This window comes from Protopterus annectens, chromosome 2.part1, assembly GCF_019279795.1.
Source record: "Protopterus annectens isolate FY-2018-M chromosome 2.part1, PAN1.0, whole genome shotgun sequence".
Classification (NCBI taxonomy): Eukaryota; Metazoa; Chordata; order Ceratodontiformes; family Protopteridae; genus Protopterus; species Protopterus annectens.
The window spans coordinates 44,603,253-44,629,218 of record NC_056729.1 but is presented as its reverse complement, the minus strand read 5'-3'; positions in this window follow the sequence as shown (position 1 = coordinate 44,629,218).

The window sequence follows — 25,966 nt, the reverse complement described above, 5'->3', positions numbered from 1 at the left end:
TGCTCTCATGAATATGCAAAGCATGCTGACATCACTCCGTTTAACTGCAGCCTCCGTGTAAGAGTTATAACTCTTACACGGAGGCTTTGTGAATCCTGGGGATTGTCTTAAAAGTATATAAACTAATACTATGCTGGTACATGAAATGACAATTTAACCAATGTGATATGTCTGATTTTCCTTATAAAATGACAAATCAGCCCAGGTGATAGCCCCATTTTCATATTTCTCTACATATGCCCCCCCAACGTTTGTCTAGATACCCTGCCATCATGTCTGATACTATTTTTCCCTTGTACTAAATTTTATATACAGATGAAACATGTTCTTCTACTGTTATAATTCTATGAAACATCCTCAACCCAGATTTTGGCATCAAGGCTTCCAGAGCTTTTCTACGACTAACAAGCCCTCTCTCCTGCAGGTCTTTAGGGATTAATAGCCCACTAATGCTCTTCTGTTGCTTGACAAATAAGCTCCCTTCAGAGAAAATCCTTCCACATTACTTATAAACTTGTTTAGAGTTCATTTTTGTGAAAAACAAATACCTTTAAAGTAGGAAAAAGTATAGTCCTTGACTGTTATGAGACTAGTATGTACTTTTAAATGGGAGCACACTTTTTTACTTTTGAAGTAAATTTGTTAAAAGTTGCTTAAAATTACTTTTTCTGTGCCGAATTTTACTTTTGGTGTTGGGAGAAGTGTTTAAAGTGCTTTTTCTTTTTGAAAAAGATGCTTTTTTGCTACTTTCTTGTTTTACTGACTACTGCTGCTTAGCACCTTTTCTGGCTTGACCTTGGAACAAACTACCGATCCTTCAGTTAGACCTTCCTTGAGCTGCAAAATGAAAAAGATAACTAAGCAGCCATTGCAATCACAGCATGCTGCTAATTTGCCACAGGTGGTGGTGGGTGACTCTGCTGTGGCCAAAGCTGGTTCCTTAGAGTACTCATTTTTTTTCTTTGGATCGCTCTGATGTTGTCCATACAGCCAGCTCGGACTGTCTAAGGCTGTTGTGGTTCCCTCAGTGGGCAAGGGAAAGCAACTCTTGTTGATCATGGGAGAAGGGAAAGTACTCCTGCTTAGGCAGAATGTTGTGGCCAACCCTGGGAAGGCTGTTGCTTGTCAGTGCTGTATTTGATTGCTCTAACTTTCCTGTCACAAATAACAAAAATTGAACATTTAGCTTCTGCTGTGTCAATTTCTCTGGACAAGAGTAATTTATTACACTTGGCTCAGGTTCTTGTGTAGGCTATTGACCCTTTTTGTAGATGGTTTCTACTAGCTGAAGAGGTTCAAAAAATGGAATCTCTAGGAGAATTTGAAGGGACAAATGCTGTATTTTCTCCTTGGGTTTCTGATTTACCTTTCTGGCCTATTGCCTCCCTTCTTGAGGGAAGAAAGCTCTGAAGCTTTTGGTCCTCTAACTGCCTTTTATTTGGAGATCAGCTCAAGCTCCTGGGAGTTAGATGGCATAGAAGATACCCACAGGCTTTGAAAAGCTGATCGGGATGGTCATATCATTGGCAGTATACAACGCAAATAGCTTAGGCTACTGCAACAGTGATCTATTAGAACATCTACTGCTAGGGTATGTTTACTTACACAAGACTGAAACAGGGAACAAACGAGTCTAGACCCAATCTTTTCAGGAAAGGAATAAAATGTCTTAACAGGGATGTTAAATAACTTTTCAAGTACCAAAACTGAAACTATAATATTAAACCACTCCACCTTTACTAATGACTATGCCCACTTCTAGTATTCCACTATAACTGATATAACAAAAACCTTTCCAACAGTTTACTCCTCCACTAACAAAGAACAGAAACCTTCGTCCCCTAATTCATACTCACTAGCTTCTTAAACAGTAGCATTTAACTCCAGTAAAATTTCAGTAAAACAGACCAAGTTCCTTCTACTCAGACATAAGAATTCATGATTTAAATCCCACCTTCCCAAGGCTTACAGCTGGAAAAAATAGCTAAACCCCCTTACTCAAAACTGTATCCTTATTCTCTCCTCAGGCATTGTCCCACCAGAATTCGAGCATGCAGTTATAATCCAACTGCCTAAAGTAATTATTCCTAATGAGCTGAAGGATTACAACTCTATTCCTAACCAATGTCCTATTATCAAAATATTTGAAAAACTCTTAAGCAAAAAATAAAAAAAACTACTTAACCACATTAGCAGCTATAAGCTGTGAAAAAACTCATGTGAGCCAAAAATGGTTACTACTTTCGTTTAATCCAATATTAAACTTCTTCAGACAACAGATAGAGTTCATCACTTTCTTTAAATAAGACCTAAAAACATTTCATTGGCTAAGAAATTATTTAAAGTGGTTAAGACAACTATTTAAAGTGATAATTCCTTAAAAACATTTTCAATGGAAAATTTGTCACTATTTATAAGAACATAAGACACCATCTCTACCATAATAAAGTTGAAATATAAATACATATACAACACATAAGTACATATTTCTTAAAATTCCTTATAATTTAAAATCTACTAAATATTTATTCATATATACAAAAAAACCTTGCTATTCGATCTTTATAATTTCTTTCTAAAGCCTTTAATTTTAATACTGCAGAAATTGAGGTACGTTCATTTATACCTGGCCATGAGTCTGCTTGCAGCTGAAGCTGCCCTTTTAATTCCTTTAATTCTAGTTGCAGTCCCCATGGTTGTTTGTCATTTATAAGTACATGGTCAATGATAATAAAGTAGAACTTATGGCTTGGAAATTCCATAATATGTTTAGATAAAGCATTATTTATGTTGAATTTTCTTATGGCATATTCATGCTCATAAATGTTTTGGCTAATCTTTCTCTCTGTTTTTCCTATATAAAATGTGATGCATGAACTACAATGTGCCAGGCAGACCATTGCTTTAGAGTTGCAATTGTACTTTCCTTTTAACTCGTAGTTATAATTTCTTATAGTGAAATTATCTGTTTCTCTTATTTTGTTACACCATGTACATGCACTACATTTAAACATTCCACATTTATTATTACATGCAATAGCTTGTCCTTTCTTTAACAAATCTTTAAAGCTCAAGCCTTTTTGGTATACAAGTGGTTTGTCGCCAGAATGTTGTCTAACATAAGGGTCATCTAACAAGATGGTCCAGTTTTTCTGGAATATGGAAATTAAGAACCTATGATCCACACTAAAAGTAATAATTGAAGCTTTTGTATAGTCTGGTTTTTGACAGTATCGTGTCACGTTACTCTCATTTCTATCTTGCATAGGAGAAAGGGAAAATTCTTCCTCTGTGCTAAACTAATAAGTTGATCATTATTACTTAAAATGGGTTTTAAAAAAACTCTCCTTCTATTGATTTGTACTTCTTGAACTAAATCATCTAGTAGGTAACATGTAGGCGACAAACCAGTCATTGTATAGAAAAAAGACTTGAGCTTTAAAGATTTGTTAAAGAAGGGACAATAAATGTGGAATGTTTAAATGTGGTGCATGTACATGGTGTAACAAAATAAGAGAAACAGATAATTTCACTATAAGAAATTATAACTACGAGTTAAAAAGGAAATTACAATAAAATGATTGCACATCTAATGTACAAAAAATTAATTTTGTGGTGCCTGTACATTATTAATAAACCTCAAAAAATCATTGGTATCCTTTGCACGTTCTCTTACAAAAAACAAAAGGGGCTTAATTTGAGATTCCAAGTACACTGGTTCATAGCTTCATAGGTGTGTACTAGGCTAACGGCCCTGAAGCCTATATAAGTCTAGCCCAAGAAGATTCCCTGGCATTATGCCACACAAAGTTATTTCCCAGTGCCCCTGTCAAGCAAGGCCACTGAAGTGATCCCCAGGGTGAACTTCCTATGACAAAATTTCTAAAAGAGAACCACACCCAGAAACTATAGGCATTCTCAGGGGATTCACTCTAGATTTTTGAATCTTGGATAAAATATAGAACCATTGTGGTTTGGGATCTTCTACTAACAGATATTGCAAAATCGTCTCAGGTAAAAACCCATTATTCTTTGCTTCAATCAAAAATCTGTGAACAAGATTTTTTAAATCTTTTCTTGGGTCATAAGGCAATTTATATTATGATATCGCATCATTTAATTGTTTCATAACTTCATTATCATAGTCAACTGAGTCCCAAAGGACTACTGCGACCCCTTTTGTCAGCCTTAGCCTCAACAGTATGCTCATTATTTTTCAAATTACATAAAGCCTGTTTTTGTTTTTTTATACAAATTATTACCAACATTTCAAAAAATAGAGTTCTGAAGTACATGTAAATCATGTATCACCTTTTGTTCGAATGTCTTGACTAATGGATGGTGTGGAGGTTGAAACATATGTTTTTAAGCTTAAAAGAGGTATTAGCAGTATTCATTTCTTGCTTCTGACTGTATTAAAATTTTAAATTTAAATTTTGGCAGAACCGCTTTAAATCCTTAACTGCAGAATATTGTGAGACATAAAAGGAAGGAATAAATACCAATCCTTTATTCAATACATTCATCTCATCAGTAGAAAAAGCAAACAAGGACAAACTAACAACTTAACTGATCCTCATTTAAATCATAACCAGTCCACTGGTCAATCTTATGCAGAAATTCAGTCCAATTTTCTGTTTCCTGGATCACTATTTCTGCATAATTTTCTTGAACACTTCTTCCATGGTACCTTCTCTTGTGCTTATGTCTCACTCTTCTAAAGGTCCCCTCGATCGTTTATTTACTGGTGAAAAAGCTTCAGCACCTTCTCCCATATGTGTCTCGGTATCAGTATTTGAATAGTTAGAAGAAAGCTCTGAGCCACTTGTTTCAGTTTGGCTAGCATTTCCTGGCCTCCTTAATATTAAATGTAGTCATTTACATTTACATCTTACATTCTTTTATCTTTTTTATCTACAAACTGATATATATATATATATATATAGTCTACCTATATATATATATATATATATATATATAGATAAAATAATACCCAAATTGTAATATGGCCTTTCTTTTCTCATTAAACATTCACTTTACAATATTCATAGAAAACATACTGCTGAGAATAAAATCTGCAGGTTCATTCTATTAGCAAATCAGAAGATGCACCATTACAGTGCTTTACAGGGTGACTTTTTCCTAAGTACTCTAAGGTGCAGGGTTTTAAGTCACAATCACTTCATCCGTCTAAGAGTGAAACTCCCTTTATAAGGCAACCCTTACAAACTCAAAAGTACACAGGATATCAATTTCTTATTGGTATTCCCTCCAATTAAAACTGTTGTTGGTGAGAGAGCCTTCTCTAGACTGGGATCTGCTACCTGGAACCACCTGCTTCAAAGATGCTCCTACAGAATCTACCTACAACTGCTACCATGACAATAGTAAAATGACATACCACCACATATTACTAACAGCAGAATATGTTTAAGAAACTTTTCTCATTCTCAGAATATGGCATTTTTCTATGTGTATAATTCACAAATATATATGAGTATATGTTTATGTATTTTTATGTATGATTGTACTGTTTTTATGCATATTTTGGCTTGTATTTTTTTTCTTTGTACTTCTCCCAATACATTCTGACTGGATTTTGTTAATCTTACACTATCTTCATTGAATTTATCATTATGTACTGAGTTTTACTGCGGTGGTGGTGCTGCGGTAGTGTTGTCGCCTCACAGTAAGACGTTGTCCTGTTTGATTCTCAGCAAAAGCATCTTCTGTGTGGAGACATGCATGAATGGGCGTACCTTCGTTGAAGGTTGTGCATCAGAGCTGGCAACTCAGCATGTAAAAAATCTACTGCCAATCATTAGCGGATCGGAGTTCCACTGTGGCGACCCCTAACCGGGAAAAGCCGAAAGACACAACAACTGGGTTTTACCATTTAATTATTTGTGTATGATATTGTTAATTAGATAGATGCTAATGTATTTTCTGTTCTTTGAGCTCAGATCATAACTAAAAAGGTACTGCTGACCAAAAACACTTACCGTTTGAACAAATAGTAATGAAAAAATGAAATAATCTTCTGCTTGCAATCAGATAATTATTAACTTTACAACTAAGTCATTAAACAATTTTGTGTCTAACATTTAACAAATGTACCACTAAACTTTCCGTTTAACTCTGTATAACTGCATCTGGTTCTGGAGCAGTCCATTCATTTAAATCTAGACATTTCACTAGTAGTTGTTTTTATTTTTACTTTATTTTTATCACTACCCATCACTGTCCTTTTAAAAGCTGATCTACTGTATCTCAGGGAGATCTGTTGATAGGGTCACCATCAGCAACCTACCAAGACATTTCATGATTAGATTCTGAGAACTCCTAGATGCTTTATCCACTTATTTCAGTTATCTCTGTCTGCCAAAAATCATTGGTTTCCTGCAAAACCTGTCTAACTCATACCTGTCAACCTTTTAGTGGAAAAAAATCTGGACAAAGCCTGACATAATGAGGGCAAAGCCTCAAAAATAGAGAGACATTTTAAATATTGCTCTTATAAACTTAGAAACTTGCTAGAATAAAAGGTTTGTGTTACGGTACATTTTCTGAAGAATATGAAGTCTGAAATTCTAATTCATGTCATTATTTAGTGACCTTAATCCTTATATAAAACCAGTGACCTGTCAGAAAAAACACATTTTTTATGAGGAACAGACCAAGAATATTGTGCAAAATCTGGACATTTTGCAAAATCTGTACAGTTGAGGGGTATGGTCTTACTAAGTTACGCCTCCCTTCAGCTTAGAAAGATGCAAGTGGCAAAACCTCAGTTATCCTAAAGTAACACTGTGCATATTTTCTTCACTTGACATGCATTTCAGGCTGTCCTCTCACTTTGTCTCCTGTTTATAGTCTGAAGTAAATAGCTGTTTGGATAAAATATAGATGTGCTTCATCTGCTGCCTGTGTACTAAAATATGAACATGACTTTATAAATAAAATGTAAAATAACGCTTTAGCATGCTTTAAATACTACATAGTGTACTTAACATGGTGATCATATATATATATATATATATATATATATATATATATATATATATATCAGTGTTATGCAATACAGTTTTATTGGTTCTATTATAAATACTTGAGTACTAGTAGTGCAAAGTACATCTGCTTGCTGACACTTGCACAAAAAAGGAAGTGCTCTGATTCCCCACTTCTCTGATACTCTGATGTCCATTTTTCACATAATCCTCCTAACACCTTATCCTATGAACTGCATAGCCCTACCAGGACCTAAATCCCAAACCTAAAACTCCCACTCTGCCAGTTCTGGCAGTTTATACAGAGGAATGTGGCTGTAAGCTGTAGTTCTTGTGGTACATGGTTTGATTCCCTCAGCCGCCATTTATCGTTTGTGTGACCTTGAGCAAGTCGCTTAACCAGACAGTGCTTAGGGGCAACTCAGAATTTGAGCTGGGCTCAAATGGGTCTCCTGGACTGCAAGCCTGGTAACTACCTGTGATATGATGATAACCCTGCTCCTTGGCTGCTTACCACAACCCTCCATTCACCCTACCTAATTCTAAAGTCCCTGATTGTTCCCTAAATCTAAAATGCTAACATCCTTCCTAAACTTAAATTCTCTGATCACTCTCTAACTCCATAAATCTAAATTACCCAATTGTTCCCTAAAACTCTCCCTGCTCTCTATTCCTAAAACTTGCTTCTCTCTCTCTCCCTACTCCCAAATCCTAAAACTTCCTCCTATTCCCTCCTAACGGCTGCTTGTCTGCACTCACATTGATTTTGAGCATGAGCAGCAGCCTAGTCAAGCTACATGACACCTGAGTCCCTCTCTTCACGACAATGGTTTTTGAGATTTTGTGATGTGACTGTCTGTAAACCCATTTTTATTGTTAGCTCATGCTGATTGCCAATGCATAGTTATGTAATGCGGAGTGTTTCTCCCCAGCCCTCCTCTGAAAAGAGGCTTTGCCCAGTTGGAACTTTCTCTAATCAAAGGAAAAGAAAGAAAGAAAGAAAGAAAGAAAGAAAGAAAGAAAGAAGAGTACAACCCTACTCTCTTTAATTTATATATATGAGTCTACTCTTTACTATGAATAATCGGGTCTATATTAGATCAGCGAACGCTTAAACAAGCGAACGCTGATTGATCGACCTTATTTTAGCAAAAGTTAAAAATATCGAAGCAACAGAAACTCAAATTTTTTCCTAGGGAAAGAATTTGGTTGTCTGTTTCTGTTGCTTCGGTATTTTCAGTGCTGTGGTGAAAAGTTACGAGTCGGATTCAGGTAAGTGTGCGATTGTGTGGATGTGAGTGTTAGGGTGGGTTAGGTGAGTTTGGGTTAGGGCTTGGGTTAGGTATGTGTGTGATTGTGTGGACTTGAGGGTTAGGGCAGGTTTAGGTGAGTTAGGGTTAGGGAGCGGGTGAGGTGAGTGTGCGATAGTGACGGACCTTAGGATTAGGGTTTGGGTTAAGGTAAGTGGATAGTTAGTGGTATCTGCATAGTTTAGTGTAGGGTTAGGTGTCAGATTTTAGGTGTATGTGTGTTGATTTCTGTTTGTTTGGTGTGCTTGTGCTGTGTGTATGTGTTTTGGATCAGTGATTTTTTTCCTTAGGAAAAAAATTGCTGATCTGACAGTTCGAGATTGTAAGCTTTTGCTTACATAAGGTCGATCAATCAGTGTTCGCTGATCTAATATAGACCCGAATAATCATATAGGAAACTAAGTTATTTTTAACTACTTAACCCTTATTTAAGCCATGCCTACATACTGGAAATTATTAATATACAACCAAACACCCTAATACTGGGTGATTTCAACTACCCTGCCATTAACTGGGAAAACTACTTTTGTACCTACACCTTTGCCCAACAGTTCTTGCAATTCATAAATTCCAATGCCCTGGATCAGCTAATCCATAGTCCCACCAGGGGCTCCAATATCCTAGACCTGGTCATTACCAACATGGGAAATCGATGCTCCACACCTATGGTCACCCCCTCGTTGGTCAGGTCAGACCATAAGCTAATCTCCCTTAACATCCACATCCCATGCCCACCGCCCAGTAAGGAAACCTCCATTAAAAACTTCTCTAAAGCCAACTTCATGCTACTCAAGTCAGAAGTTACAAACTTCATGACACCCATGCAGGTGGGAACTGAAAGTTCGACTGCTGAGTCCTACACTAAGGCACTGTACGAGCACACCCACTCATGCATGAATCGTGCCATCCCAAATAGAACCGAGTCTCTCCTCCAAAAAAAGGAAGCCAATCTGGTGGTCCCCTGCCATAAACAAACTTTACAACAAAAGGAAGAAACTGTTGCAGAAAAGAGGAAAATCCCAAGATGCAAAAACTCCCTTACCAGCCTCAGTAAGAACCTGAGATCCCTCATAAAATTCTACAAAGCTAGTTACGAAAATAAAATTACCAAAGATTCCAAAGAAAACCACAAGGCATTCTATAACTATGTCAAGAATCTAAATGGCAATGCTCAGATCTGCTCTGAAATACAACAAAATGGCATTAAATATACTGATCCCAAGGATATTGCCAATATCCTGGCAGATCGATTAAGTGCCAACTTCACCCCCCTCTCACCACCTAAATGGCCCATCTCAATACCAGAAGATTGCCAAATTCCAGTAATAATGGCCACACAGGTAAAAAATGCACTCTCCAAAGCTAAGAATACAGCATCCATGGGACCAGATGACATCCTGGGCTGTGTACTACATGAACTACAAAATTAACTGGCACCTCACATAAGTGTCATGTTTAATCATACCCTCACTTCAGGCTTTGTGCCCACTGAATGGCGGACAGCTACAGCTATCTCACTCCACAAGGGAGGATCCACCTTGGATCCCAGGAACTACTGCCCCATCAGTCTGATGAGCCTGATCTGCAAGGCCATGGAACGTATTATCATGGAACTTATAATCAAAGACATTGGCAACCTTAAAACACTGGACCCCACCCAGTTTGGGTTCGTGAAGGGCTGATCTTGTCTCCTGAACCTGATTGACTTCTTCGAATCAGTCTCCAGAGCCGTGGATGAGGGTAAGGCAGTCCACACGGCCTATCTGGACCTCAACAAGGCCTTTGACACCATCCCCCACTCTGGAATCAGAGATAAACTTTCTAAGCTGGGTATTAATCCCTACGTCACTCGATGGGTTGCCAACTGGCTTACTGACAAAACCCACACTGTAAAAGTAGCTGACTCCAAATCCAGCTCCAGACAAGTGACAAGTGGTGTACTATAGGGTTCAGTCCTAGGACCTCTCTTGTTTGGCATCTACTTCTCTGAAGTACAGGCCAACACTAATGGATTCTGGCTAACAAAGTTCGCAGATGACTGCAAACTGGGAGCCATTATTGAATCCTCAAATGATGTGGATACTCTACAAAAGGGCCTTACAGAAACAGATGCTTGGTGCCAGAGCCATGGACTCAAGCTCAATGCCAAGAAATGTATAGTTATCCCCTTTGGGAAAAAACATGTACCCATGAATTACCACATACGTGGCACTACACTAAACACTGAAAGTGTGATAAGAGACTTAGGAACACAGGTGGACAGTGGTCTCACCTTCAATAACCACATTGCCACAACAGTCAGGAAATCCTTCTATGTGGCACACCTCATCACTAAGGGCTTTTCATCAAGAAAAAAAGAAGGTCATTGTCCCACTGTACCCATCCCTCATTAGACCCATTATAGAATACAATGCCCCATTTGGTATGTACCTCTCAAGACATCTGCAACAACTGGAAAGGCCGCAGAAATACCTCACTAAAAGAATCACAGGCCTAAAGCAGATGCCCTTTGCTGACTGCCTTAAAACACTCCAGCTATACTCTGTCAGTATATTGTCTACTCTGAGGCAATCTCTGCTTGACATACAAGGCCATGTCAAACCCAGAGCTGTTGGACATGCTACACTTAAAGAAATCCCAATCCCTCAGAGCCACATGCTCCAGGGATCTAAACCTTGTCATCACAATAAATAAAACATGCTGGAGGGATAGGTTCCTGACCTCGAGACTCCCCAGACTCTGGAATAGACTGCCCATACATGTCAAGCAGAGCACCTCTTTGGCCCTCTTCAAAAGGAACCTTGATGATTGGATGGGAGAAAGGAAATTCACCTCGGGGATCATGTCAGTCGCCCTGCTAGACAGGGGTCCAGGAAAGTAAATATTGTGGGAAGAAATAGTCAGGGAATTGTTATGGCTAGGCTTGTATAGGCCCTAGGGCCTATAGCCTAGTACCAACCTATGAACCTATGAACCTATGAACCTATCAACTGCAATAAGGCTACATACTATTTTTATAGATTACTATTCTGTAACTTTCTAAACCTATATGCAAATTGAATCAAAGACTTCTAAACAGTAGAAAGAACGTTTCTTACAAATTATTACTAAGCTTCTCAACATTCACCCAAGATACACCCTCCAAGCTGTAGTATTATTATAGTTTACTTCTTTGTACCTTTACAAACAATTATGCAGTTTAAGTCAAAAACTTCCAAACAATAAAATAAATTTTTCTTACCTCTGCAGTATTACCTCGGCAGTAATTTCACAGAGTGAAATTTGTGCATTCAGTTCTTCCACTTATACACACTGTGGGATTGTTACAGTTTTCATTTCTCTCACTAATTCTTTATTTCTTGACAAACATTCTCACATCTACACAAAATGGAATTTTGGCTTTTCTATTATCTTTCTAGTTCAAAAAGTACACTCTCTTTCTGTTTTTTTGTTTCATCCCCTCCCCAGTTACAGTTATTTCTTCTCCATTTTTAGAGACCTCTCCTGTTTTAGAATTTCCATCTACTTAGGGTAAACATTTCAAAAATACACTCCCTGACTGGGATGTATGCTTTTCAGTTCTCCCCATCATTCAGTTAATGAAATTTATGCTTTTCCACTATCCTACTTATTTTAAACACTTCAGAATGCATTTGGTCAATTTTTATTTCCAATGTACTAGAAACCATTCTGTATGTATTATCTGTAGTCTGCTCTCTGCTGATCTGCCACAAGGATCTTCTCAGACACTTTTTCTTTATTATCGTTTTGCAAGAAATTCTTAAAATAATCAGTTTTGTCTCTTGAAAGTATCCTTTTGTTTCCCCTCTGAAGAAGAAGAAAAGAAGAATTATTCCTACTCATCGGAACCAAATATTTCCAAAAATAATCTCAGTTGCAGTCTTTTATATTCGTTTTCACTTTCCATTCTGGGAAAGCTGTTTTCAGCATGTTAATCAGACAGCTACACCAGATGTCCTACAACATTTATTCCTGATTACACAAATCATGAACTATCTGCATTTGGAGGTTCTTGGACAGTGCCATTTCTGAGACTTGCATGACAGCTATTGTAAATAAAATGTATATAGTTTTATGTCTATTGCAACTACTGATATGTTCTCTATTGATGGAGCTGATACCATGGAAGCCAGAAAAGAGTTTGGTTGCCGTTAAGAACATGATGCCCTGGAGCAAGGATCCCCCAGTGGATGCCATGGTTTTTGCAGCACCCATAATGAAGGAACTCTGAGGAGAATACCTCTGCCCATCCATCTAACAGGCAGTCCACGGACTTGGACAGGTTTGGGAGATGGACATATGCTTCAGAGACTTTTGCACTTTGAGTGCTGAACTACTTTGTCCACATGACACGTTTTCAAGGGGACTTGATGAAGGAGATGACCTAGTCCCTCTCAGGTAAGTTACTGTTGGACATCATGAAATTAGCTAATTCCCAGTTATCTACCCTGCAATTTAAGTCAAATGTATCCATGTGCCTGCTCTCCAATGCAACTGATGGTGCTATCACTGTAGCAGACACTAGCATAGTCATCCACTGGTATGTCTGGATGTACTATGCAGAAGGCTTCAAGCTGTCTTTCATCCTAATGACCCTTTTGACTCTCTTCAGACTCAAGATAAAAGAAACTTTAACCAGATTTAATCAGGAAGGCAAGACCCTGTTTGCTGTGGAATCTGCTTTTCCACCCCCTCAGAGGACTTTTTCTAGGAAGAAAAATGGGGGGAGGGTGGTTAACTAAATCTCAGGGATTCATACAAAATTATCCCGTGAACAGGCTCTACTAGGATAGCGAGATGAGTAACTTTAAAGGATGTCACCCTAGAGGTAGAGATGGACTAAGAATGAAGGGCTTTTTAGCCCTTTAATCGAGAAAACCAACCAGTGCTCCTAAAGAGTTGCCCAACTGCTACACTGTGGAGGCTGTAAGGGGTGCTTATCCCTGCACCCTAAAGCCTGGCAGGATATAACACAGGATTTGTTTGTGCTGAGGATAATCACCAGAGGCCACACTATTCCCTTTGTTTCCCTTCTAACGAAGAAGAGAAGAATTCTAGACATACCACCCAAATAACTGGAATCATCAGCAGTATAAGTAAGAAAAATGGCTAGTAAAAAGATTCATCCAGCAGGTCCCTACAAACCAGTCAGGACCTGGAGTCTATTCCAGTTTCTTTTCAGTTCCGAAAAAAGTATGGGAACTCAGGCCAATCTTGGATCTCAATCCCCCATGCAATTTGTGAAACAGACAAAATTCCATATGGTGAAAGTTCAGTCCATTCTGCATTTTCTGAGGAAGAACAACTGGATATGCTTAGTAGATCTCTATGATACCTACTATCGTATCAATGTAGTGAGACAATCCAGGAGATTCCTCTGTTTCTGGCTGGGAGCCAATCTTTTTCAATTCAGGTCGCCACCCTTTGGTCTCACCATAGCTTTCTGGGTGTTTCATCAAATGCATGGCAGTAGTAACAGAGTATTTCAGGCTACACGAGTTCCTGGTGTTCCTGTATTTAGAAAATTGGCTCCTTAGTGCACCAACCAGGGATCTGTTAGTCCAGTACAGGGACTTCTTGCTTCAACTTATCCAACAGTTGCAATTACAGTCAACTATTCAAAGAACCAGCTAATAGCAATGTAACAGTTAGAGTTCAATGGATTCCACCTGAACACAAAATATCATATAGCCAGACTCTCACAATCCATAGTACTGTCCTTGTATCAAATATCTTACCAGGTCCTTCATCACCCCTTTCCTCCTGAACGATTTATTCTTAGGCTGCTGGGCTTAATGGCCTATTTGATCATTGGATTCCCCTTGTAAGATATTGCATAGGAGTTTTATAATGGACCCTGTCAGTTTAATCCTCTGCATACTCAGATTCCTCTCATTTCAATTTGCAGGAATTATATCAGTTAGTAGTTGACCTCTCCAGTGGCACTAGATAGCCAACTCTTCTCCCCATCACCTCCAATGGGTACAGTAACAAAGAATGCTTCCCTTCTGGGATAGGGGGACATTTCAATAGGAACATGATTCAAGGTTCTTGGTCATCCACAGAGGCCAGGCTTCACATCAGTGTCCTGGAGATGAGGGCAGACCTCCTACAGTTGCAGGCCTTTCAGGATCCCATCCCCGAGTGTGCAATTTACATCCAGATGGACCAGTCTGGCACATCAAGAAACAAGGGGGAACCTGTTCATATCCACTTTGCCAGGAAGCTATGAGAGTGTGGATGTGGGCAATACTTTCCAAGAACTTTCTCATAGCAATGCATATTATGGGGACTTACAATGTTCTAGTGGACAAGCTGAGCATGACCTTTCTTCTGTCTCACATGTGGTCCCTCAGTCAAACAGTAATGAAGCAGATCTTCAGTCATTGGGGCCAACCTTGCTGGAGTATTTTTGGTTAACACCTAAACAACAAATGCAGCAGTTACTTTGCCAAGATCCCACTACAGGGTCAATCACCAAGGGATACTCTACTCCATATTTGGCTCCCAGGTCTCCTGTATGCATTTCCTCCAATCCCATTGATAATGAAATTTATTCAGAAAGCCAGAAAATGCAAGGCCAGAGTAGCCCTTATGATCCTTATTGCCCCATTTTGGCCCCAGCAAGTCTGGTTCCTGTTCATTTGGCCTCATATAGTACATCCACCCTGGATGCTGGACTATCATCTGTCTCTGCTGAGACCCCCATCCAGGCAGCTTCACCCAGATCTAAAGACACCGAAACTAATTGCATGGTTCCTTCAAGTCTACTGGTCACCAGAGATGCCAGACTTCCTGCTCTGGGGATCCACATTTTAGCAGCTTCACAAAAGCAAAATACTGGAAAGCTTTATCTTAGCAAGTGGAAAATGTTTTCCTTCTGGGTTCTTCCAAGGGAATAAATCCCTTTTCAGCTTCTCTTCCATATATTTTGGACTTCCTGTCAGATCTTTTCCAAAAAAAATCTAGTTTTCTTACCATGAAGGTGCAGTTAGCAGCCATTTCAATTTCCTTATTGGGCAGAACCAAATTCCTATTGCTTCCCTAAAGATTTCAAAAGCTTTTCTAAACAGAACCTTTCTTTTGAGACCTCATATTAGGGATCTTATTCCTCCATGGGATATTATGATCATGCTTCAAGCATTAACTCAAGCTCCTTTCAAGCCTGCAGCTAAAGTAGATTTAACATATATTTCTTGGAAAACTCCTTTTCTGGTGACCATTAGTTCTGTAAGGTGGATTTCAGAATCGCAAGCATTATCCTGTAAACCTCCATATTTGATTTTCCTCAAAGACAGGATGTCTTTGAGAATGAATCACAATTTTCTCCCAAAGGTGTCATCTGAAATGAATCTCTATCAAGCTATCAGTCTGCAAGTGTTCTTCCCAAAACTGTCTAAAGAATAGTTTATTCTACATTTACAGGGTGTTCACAGACAACTCAGGTTCTACTTACAGAATAAGGATCTCAGAAAATCTCATTAGATTTTGTCACCTTTTCTAAAGCAAAAATTAGCCAATGCATATCAAAGGTCACTCTGCCTATGTGGCCATCTCAATGTATAGTATTTTGTGTACAAAAAGCTGGGATTATCTTTAATAAATGAAAAAAGATGCCTCATTCTACAAGGGGAATAGTTACTTCTACCAATTTTATGGGCAGAGCTCCTGTTGATATTTGTGCTCTAACTACTTGGCCTACTTTTCACACCTTTGTGTCTCACTACAAGCTTGATATACAGCTCAGACCCCAGGTATCCATTGGATACACCATTTCAAGAACATCCATCCTTGACACAACGTAAATGTTTCAGTAGCTTGAGAGTCTATCGCAAAGGTTGAATCAGACAAAACTAGACAAGATCAGATATGAAAGTAATGTATTTACCATTATGCTAGATCCATGTTGTCTTATTTTGGTCTGGTTAAACATCCCTACCTCCAGCCCCATTCTTAAAGTGTCACTTGTCATTTCTTTTGAATGGATGGACCTCAACAGGGGCCTTGTCCTTGGACAGCCTATACATGCTGTTCCTCAAGTTGTTACCAATGGACATTTATCCTCCTTGTAGGTCAGTCTGTATATCATGACTGTCAAATAAGTTTGTGCATGTTCTGAGCAGGGAAGCTTGATCTGAGGTATTTTGGTAGGCAGAGGTTATTATGGGTGGGGGAAGATTCAGAGCCCTGGATCCAAAACTTCTGAAAGACACCAAGTTTGGATTTCATCAGATACGAAAATTCAAATGTTGAACCAGACAAAAACAACATGACACAGATCTATTGTTATGGTAGTATGTAACTTTTGTGTAAATGGTATATCCTTTCCCCCTGACAATAATGGAAAAATTGATAGACTTGAGAAAAGAGCATATTCCTCTGTCACTCTTATTTTTAGGATTCATAATTGTAAAACTCACGTTAAAGGTTTTGCTTGCTTCTTTTGAAAATATGATGGACATAACTGCCAATTTTCCTTCTTCTGAAGACTAATCTTCTTTAAATTCATAAGTTCATAGGCACTTACTAGGCCATTTATTTCTTCATTTTTATTTTTAATTTATTTGTCCTTGTAACTAGAAAAGTCTGTCTGAGATAATGGCCTATTTCCAACAGAAGCCATAACAGATTCAAAAACATTTTAACAATAGTGGATAAGCAACTATACACAAGAAAGAAAATCCCTGCTACAGATTTAATAATTTACAATGAGTTGAGCTGAAAGGTTCCGCAAACACACCCAAAAACATTTTAAAATAACTGATAAATAATTATATAGAAGGGGATAAAAACCCACAACAGATAAAACACTTTACAAATTGATAAGGGCATATCTTGTATACAGAAGATAAGAGCCCCCACAGTACATTGAAATACCTTGCTAGGAGAAATTGGGATCACGAAAACAATATGCACTGCAAGTAGCAATATACTTGCCAGAAGTGGGCAGCCTATGTCAAGTAAATTAATATATTGTTATTCAAAATAGTGGCTTTATTTCTAATAATATAGTATTATTAATATCATTATATTATAATAATAATATAGGGAGGTGAGAAATAACAGAGTATTCTGTTGCCAAAATAGACAGAGTAATAGAATGAGGAGGAGTAATATATAGGAGAGAAAATTACAAACATGGAGAGAAGGAGAGAGAAAGAGTTGATTAATATTAGATGAGAATGTTATGGACGTTTGTTTACCGGGAAAGTCTACTGGACCAAGAATAACCCATTTTCAGTGAAGGCCTGAGGAGAAAATCCCCACATGGAACACAACATGGAATACATAGTAAAATAAGGCATACATTTTATATATATCTACAGGAGCAATGAAGGAAAAGATTGCTGACAGAAAAACACTTGGAATATATACAACACTTGATACATACATTATAAAAAACAAATTACTGTAATAGAACTATAGTTAACGCAAAAATAAGGAAGAAAAATAAAAGCTTATGTTCACACACTAGATGCACCTAATACACTAAAATAACATTATTCATCTAAAGCTGAATATAATATGAATAAAAATAAGATGCAAAGATTACAGAAGATGAGCTGAGATTGAGGGAAGGGAAGAAATATGGAGGCTACAGAAATTATAGAATATGACCGGAAAAATAAAAGAGAGAATATGATAAGGAAACATGTAGGAAGTTGTTAGTGGCAACAGATAAAAGGGTAGAAAAGGTAGAGGTATTGAAGATGGAGATCACTGGAGATTGTCAGTAGTAATAGAATTTGAAAGTAAGAAAGAAAAAGGAAAATAACAGAAAGGCTCTAAGGTCTAGGTAATGGCTGGAGGAGGTTTAGTGCAATTACAAATCCATTTGGAATAAAGGTGTTGGCATAGGGCGGTTTTAAAGGAGTGAGTACACTGCATAGTACAAATGGCTGAGGGAAGGCTATTGCAGGTTTTAGCTATTACCAGGCTATTACACTACAGAGGAAAGAGTAGTATGTGTCAATTGAACAGGCAGAAGAGCGTACATTAGTAGTATGGTATCATTAAACGGAGAATGACTTTTGACGTTAGACCATTACTTCCTGCTACAATATGGAGGTGTCAGTGATTCAGAGTGAGAAAGGTATAGTTATAGTAAGGAGGTGCTCATGCATCTGTTTTGAGGACTTTGTTTGTGTCAGACAGATATTTTTTCAATTGGCCTTAAATCTGGAAATGTATTATGTTTAAGAGGTAAGGGGATAGAGTTCCAGGAGTGGGCTACATAGATGGAAGAAAGAGAGGTTACTGCTGACAGGTGTAGTTTATATGTAGCTTGGAGCATTTTCTTATCAAAGTGGCTTAGCTGGGTTATTTGCATGCAATAAGTCTAGTAATGCTCTGCTTTGTTCTGGTCTGTATATCAGTTTGTGAACGTGTGGAGTAATTGGGTGTAAGTGAATTGCTTGGATATTCAAGCCAATCAACCTGTTTTAGGGCTAAGCAGTGATTAGTTCTGTTTGATGAGATAGTGGCTATTTTAATATAGCACTGGTCTAGTTTATTTTGGATGGAAGCCTGAAGGTTAAGCAGTACTGCAGAGCCATATAATAAAGTGAAGAAAAGTGTAGAATCTAGGGGTTTTCTGAATGAATCACTTAAGTAGTTTTTTGTTTTATAAAATGTCATTAATTTTTGGTGATTTTTTTTATAACCTGTTGCACATGTAATTTAAATTTCAGGTTATCAATTGTCCGTTTGGTATGGGGGATGGCTTCTATATGGCAATCAGAGGCTGTTACTGAGAAATCTTGTTTGAGCTGTGTAAGGGATTTTGGAAGGAAAAATAGCTTGTTTTTGAATTGAGTAGAAGCTGTGACTTACTGAGACAGCTTTCAGCTGATGAAATTGACTCTTTAGTTATGTGTTGTAGATTGACTAGGTTACTGGCCGGACAGATTAAAATGGATTCATCTGCATATTGTATGTGGGATAATATTTGGTAGAGTGTGAGTTGTTGATAAGTGGGTTGAAAAGCAGTGGCTCTAGTAAGGAACCTTGGAGAACACCTGCAAGAAGGATGAGCAGGAATTAATCCATTTAACAGTCTGATGTCTGTTGGAGAGGTAGCTAGAAAACAAATTAATTATTAATTATTATTCTGATAGGCCAAGTGAAAAGAGCTGTTTTAGAAGTAGGCTACCTGAAAGAGTATTAAAGGCCTTACACAGATCCAGAAACATGACAGAAACCACTCGACCTTTGTCTCTGGCAAGGTTAATAGTGTTGTTGAAGTTTAGAAGAGCTGTGGTAGCACTATGCCTTGGTCTGAGACCATCTTTCATAGGGGTAAGGAGGTTGTTTGTTTATAATTGACTCTAATTAATTATAAATCATTTTTCAAGAACGTTTGAGAGAGGGGAGAGAGTGACAATGGGTCTAAAGTTGGATATATCACTGGAGTTACCTACTTTGTGAAAAGGGATGATGTGAAATTTTTCCATAAGGCCGGGACATGTGATTTCTGAACAGACCTATTTATGAGAATAAATACTGGAAAGGAAATTGAGTTGGCTGCTATTTTTAGGAAGTCACCAGGAATTCCATCTCGAGCCAGTGTACTCAATTTAATTTGTTTGACATATTTCTTGATTGTTATGGTGGTGCTGGTCGAAAGGGGAAAGAGTTAGTATTAATTGGAACTGGGAGGTGAGACTGAGTGGGATGCCAGTCTGATTATTAGAGAAGGCTGATTTGCTTAGAGGCTGGTTGTGAAAAGTTTAGTGATGCTACAGATAAAGTGATCATTGAAAGGGTTAGCTGTTTATTCTAGTGAGCAGTGATGGTTGGGGTTCCATTGTCCATTTGAGCCAGGGTGTAGTATTTTAGATATGGTGGCCTAGAATTGTCTAGAATTTTTGTAGCATCTATTCTGCAGATTTCTGTACCAGAGTTTTTTTTTCAATTCTGATGTGTCATTTGGCTTTATTTTGTATGTATTTAGAATGTTGAACATCATTTTCTGTTTTATTATTGACCAGTGCCTTCCAGGCTTTATTTCCATTCTTCCTTTTGGTAGGAATGAACCAAGGAGAAGGACTGGTTTGCATTCTTTTAAGCCTAAAGGTTGCCATGCTGTTTAGTGGTTCCACAAATCCCTTATTAAAACAGACAGCAGCAGCATCTAGTGGCAAGATTTTTTATGATGCTCCAGTTGTGAAATTGTAGTTAGGTGCAGTTCTGGCCTAAAAGTGTTCATGTTATGAGAGGATTTATATATGTGCTTCCTGGGAAAAGTATGTCATTCTCTTCTGGCATATTTGGGCAGATGGTCACTAATTGCGCTTGCTAAGGTACCATGGGAACTTTTATTGATAGGGTGACTTGTTAATAACCAGTCCAGGGTATTAGTTTTATCATTTTCATGTTGATTCTAGTTGGATCATTGAAGTGTTGGTAGCAATTGTGTTGGCTTATACTAGAAGTGGTTATCCCAGAGGTGAGACTTGAGCAGTCAATGTAACATTGTCTAGTATAATTACCTCTGTGTGTACATTGTGGGATAGCCAGGACAGGATGCCTTCCAATTTGCTGATATTGCCTCCAAATACAATATAAAGGGCTGCTATACATATTGTTTTATGTATCTTTAGTTTCTGTGTTACTTAGAAGTAGTTTGGCAGAGTGGAAGGAGGATATAGAAAATGGGAAAGGTGACAAGTTTATACTACTGAGGTACATTATTGCTCCTCCTTTTATTTTATTTAGTCTGTCAGCTCTGAGGATGTTAAATCCAGGGTAGAGTATTTCTTTGTTATTGATACTGGGTTTAGCCAAGATTCTGTTATTGCTAATATTCCAGTGAAGTAATATTTTATCTATGTGTATAGTTCTGGAATTTTGTTTACAATACTTCTGAGGTTCATATGGAATACACCAAAAGTTTTTGTTGCCATTTCTTATTTTGTTGGGAGAGGATTTTAGGTTTTCATGCAAGGTTGATGAATTATTTCTAGAGTAACTTTGTGCCTGAGAGGGTCCAGATTTGGGGTGAATGTCACCGGATAGTAGCAGATTCAGTAGTGCACTTATGTAGCTGTTTTGTTTTAGTTTTTATGGAACAGATGATGATAGTACCCTTGAACCTTTTATGGAGGTATGAAGTATTTTACATTTAATAAAGTTTATGTAGTGAATTTTATACGTGTGTTTGCATTTTTCACATCGTGCAGCACCATGGTTAAACTATTCCAGGTGCCAGAAAGTCTGGTCTTCAAATTTTCCATTATAACTAGCTAGTTTCTTAGTAGTAGCACTAAAATCTGAACCCCTGTGACTAGCACTTGCTCTAGAACCTGCTGGAAAGCACTAGGAAGCCTTAAACTGATACAAGCACTCAACTCTCCTTGTTAATAAGGAGAAATTAATCGTAGGCACTAAACAGCCTATAATTGCAAAGTACCTTGCAAAGATAAGTGAAAACAGCTTTTTTACTTTACAAAAAAAGCTACTAAACAGGCATGTCCAAGGGTCAGCTTCCGGTGATTTCTCCTGTCCATCTGGTGAATCTGGGCATAATCAGGCAATGCAGCAACTGCCTTATGTACACAGACAGCCCTCTCCTCCTACCACCCAACACTATAACCTGCGAGAGATACACTTACATAGCCAAAATGGAAGCAAAGCTCTCTCCAGCCCAGATTGTGCTAGGTAGTCAAGAGGAGAAGGTTAACACCTGCACTACATCTCAAGCAACACATAGCCCTTCAAAACCCACACCATCAACACCCACAGATAGCAACACTAAACCCACATATGCGGAGGCCCTTAACATTAACCTGCCCAAGCAACAAGGACCTCCGAAGCTGAAAGGCAAACAAACACCAATCACAACCAAAGTGACACATAACTCACAACAACAGTGTGGCACACAACAACAGCCCCTAAGGCAAGACAGTGTACCCAACACTTTAGTCATAGGTGACTCTATAATCAGGTACACTGATGTCCCACTCACCAGGCTGAACAAGGAGAAAATTACAGTCAGCTGCCTGTCGGGTGCCAGGATCTGCCACATAATGCATGCACTCATGTCACTACACAACAAGTACAAATACGACTCTGTCATTGTCTATATTGGAGTAAATGATTTGAGACATACCTCCCTGGACTAAATGAAAAGAGTCATGGAAGAGCTGTCGGATTATGTGGCCTAGGCAGATATGACCCTAGCCCTGAGTAGCATTCTGCCTTCACCCAGAATGATACCACAGTATAAGGAGAAAATGATTAACTTCAACAATTGGCTAAGCTTCTGGTGTCATTCAAAGGGGATCCAGTATCTGTCTGCCTGGGACAACGTGATCAACAAACCACGATGCTTTGCCAGAGATGGTCTGCACCTGTAGCCCCTGGGATTCAGGTTACTGGCTAAAGCTCTTGCCACCCCTATAGTGCCTTTTTTAGGTAAGTTTCAAAGGACAAAACCACCACCGTAACAGATACAAGCATGCAAAATCTGAATGTAATGCTACTCAATGCTAGAAGTCTAAACCTCAAAATGCAGTCTCTCGAGGCACTCCTTAAAAATGGAGAACATCGATATCTGTGCAGTAACTGAGACCTGGTTCAAGGGTCCAGAGAGCAACCCTACCAGGCTACAACTTTTACCACACTTTTCAGCCACCAAACCAAGACCGAAACACTAAAGGTGGAGGAGTGTCCATATTCACCTAGGATTTTCACACCTCCAGGCTAGTTGCCCAACACAATGCATCTGAAATTCTCCAGGTGCAACTAACACTAGGTAAGACTGCAATCCAAATTGTAACTTGCTACAGATCTCTCACCATGCCCCAAGATTCTCACTACACCTTTCTAAACATACTGGAAAATATTAAGATACAACCAAACACCCTAATACTGGATGATTTCAACTACCCTGCCATTAACTAGGAAAATTACTCGGGTACCAACACTTTTTCCCAGTGGTTCTTGGAATTCATAAATTCCAACACCCTGGATCAACTAATCCATTGTCCCACCAGGAGCTCCAATATCCTAGACCTGGTCATAACTAACATGAGAGATAGATGCTCTACGCCGGTGGTCACCCCCTCATTGGTCACGTCTGACCATAAGCTAATCACCCTTGATATCCACATTCCATCCCACCCCCCCAGTAAGGAAATATTCATAAAAAAACTTCTCCAAAGCCAACTTCATGCTACTCAAGTCAGAAGTGACAAACTTCATGACACCCATGCAAATGGGAGCTGAAAGTTCGACTGCTGAATCCTACACTAAGGCACTGTACGAGCACACCCACTCATGCATGAATCATGCCATCCCAAATAGAACCAAGACTCTCTCCTCCAAACAAAGGAAGCCAATCTGGTTGTCCCCTGTCATAAACAAACTATACAACAGAAGGAAGAAACTGTTGCAGAAAAGAGGAAAATCCCAGGATGCAAAAAACTTGCTTACCAACCTCATTAAGAAGCTGAGATCCCGCATAAAATTCTCCAATGCTAGTTATGAAAATAAAATTGCCAAAGATTCCAAATACAACCACATGGCATTCTATAATTATGTCAAGAATCTAAATGGCAATGCTCAGATCTGCTCTGAGCTACAACAAAATGGCATTAAATATACTGATCCCAAGGATATTGCCAATATCCTGGCAGATCAATTTAGTGCCAACTTCACCCCCCTCTCACCCCCTAAAGGGCCCATCTCAATACCAAATGATTGCCAAATTCCGGTAATCACGGCCACACAGGTAGAAACTGCACTCTCCAAAGGGACCAGATGACATCCTGGGCTGTATACTACATGAACTACATAATGAACTGGCACCACACATTAGTGTCATGTTTAATCATAGCCTCACCTCTGGCTTCATGACCACTAAGTAGCGCACAGCTGCAGTTATCCCACTCCACAAGGGGGGATACATCTTGGATCCCTGGAACTACCATCCCATCAGTCTGATGAGCCTGATCTGCAAGAGCATGGAACTGATTATATGGAACTTATAAACAAAGACATTGGCAACATTCAAACACTAGACCCCACATAGTTTGAGTTCATGAAGGGCTGATCTTGTCTTTTGAACCTGACTGACTTCTTCAAATCAGTCTCCAGAGCTGTGGACGAGGGTAAGGCAGTCCACACAGCCTATCTGGACCTTGCCAAGGCCTTCGACACCATCCCTCACTCTGGAATCATAGATAAACTTACTAAGCTTGGCATAAATCCCTACATCACTCGATGGGTTGCCAACTGGCTTACTGACAGAACCCACACTGTAAAAGTAGCTGACTCCAAATCCAGCTCCAGACAAGTGACAAGTGGAGTACCTCAGGGTTCAGTCCTGGGACTGCTCTTGTTTGGTATCTACTTCTCTGAAGTACAGGCCAACACTAAGGGACTCTGGTGAACAAAGTTTGCAGATGACTGCAAACTGGGAGCCATTATTGAATCCCCAAATGATGTGGATATTCTACAAAAGGGCCTTACAGAAACAGATGCTTGGTGTCAGAGCCATGGGCTCAAGCTTAATGCCAAGACATGTATAGTTATCCCCTTTGGGAAAAACCATGTACCCATGAATTACCACATAGGTGGCAGTACACTAAACACCCAAAAGTGTGATGAGAGACTTAGGGACACAGGTGGACAGTGGTCTCACCTTCGATAACCACATTGCCACAACAATCAGGAAATCCTTCTATGTGGCACACCTCATCACTAAGGACTTTTCATCCAGAAAAAAGGAGGTCATTGTCCCACTGTACTCATCCCTCATTAGACCCATTATAGAGTACAATGCCCCATTTGTTATGTACCTCACAAGACATCTGCAACAGCTGGAAAGGCCACAAAAATACCTCACCAGAAGAATCACACGCCTAAAGCAGATGCCCTATGCTGATCATCTAAAATAACTCTGACTATACTCTGTGGCATATCGTCTACTCAGAGGTGATCTCTGCTTAACGCAGAAGGCCATGTCAAACCCTGAGCTGTTGTACATGCTCCACTTAAAGAAATCCCAATTCCTCAGAGCCATACGCTCCAGGGAACTAAACCTTGTCATCACAATGAACAAAACATGTTGGAGGGATAGGTTCCTGACTCAGAGACTCTCCATACTCTGGAATAGACTGCCCATACATGTCAAGTAGAGTGCCTCCTTGGCCCTCTTCAAAAGGGACCTTGACGATTGGAGATAGGAAATTCACCCCAGTGATCATGTCAGTTGCCCTGCTAGACAGGAGTCCAGGGAAGTAAATATTGTGGGAAGAAATTTCCTGGGAATTGTTATGGCTAGGCTTGTATAGGCCCTAGGGCCGATAGCCTAGTACCAAACTATGAACCTATGAACCTGTGAACCTATATTAAACTGGATGGATGTAAGGGTTCCATTGTAATCATGGGTCCTTTGGTAAAAGGTAAAATAGTCAGGGAGTTATACTTGGTAAGATGTAGAGGAGGTTAATAATATGAGTATGAGGGAGGTTAGAGTGAGACATATTATCATGCTCTGAGTGGTGAGTTTAGGATGCAGGATGTTTTATAGGAGAAAATATTTAGATGATGATGAGTAGAGCACTGGTAGTTTCAGTTATAGTAATAAGGAGATATAAGAGGTTGTTGTTGGTTATTAGGGTC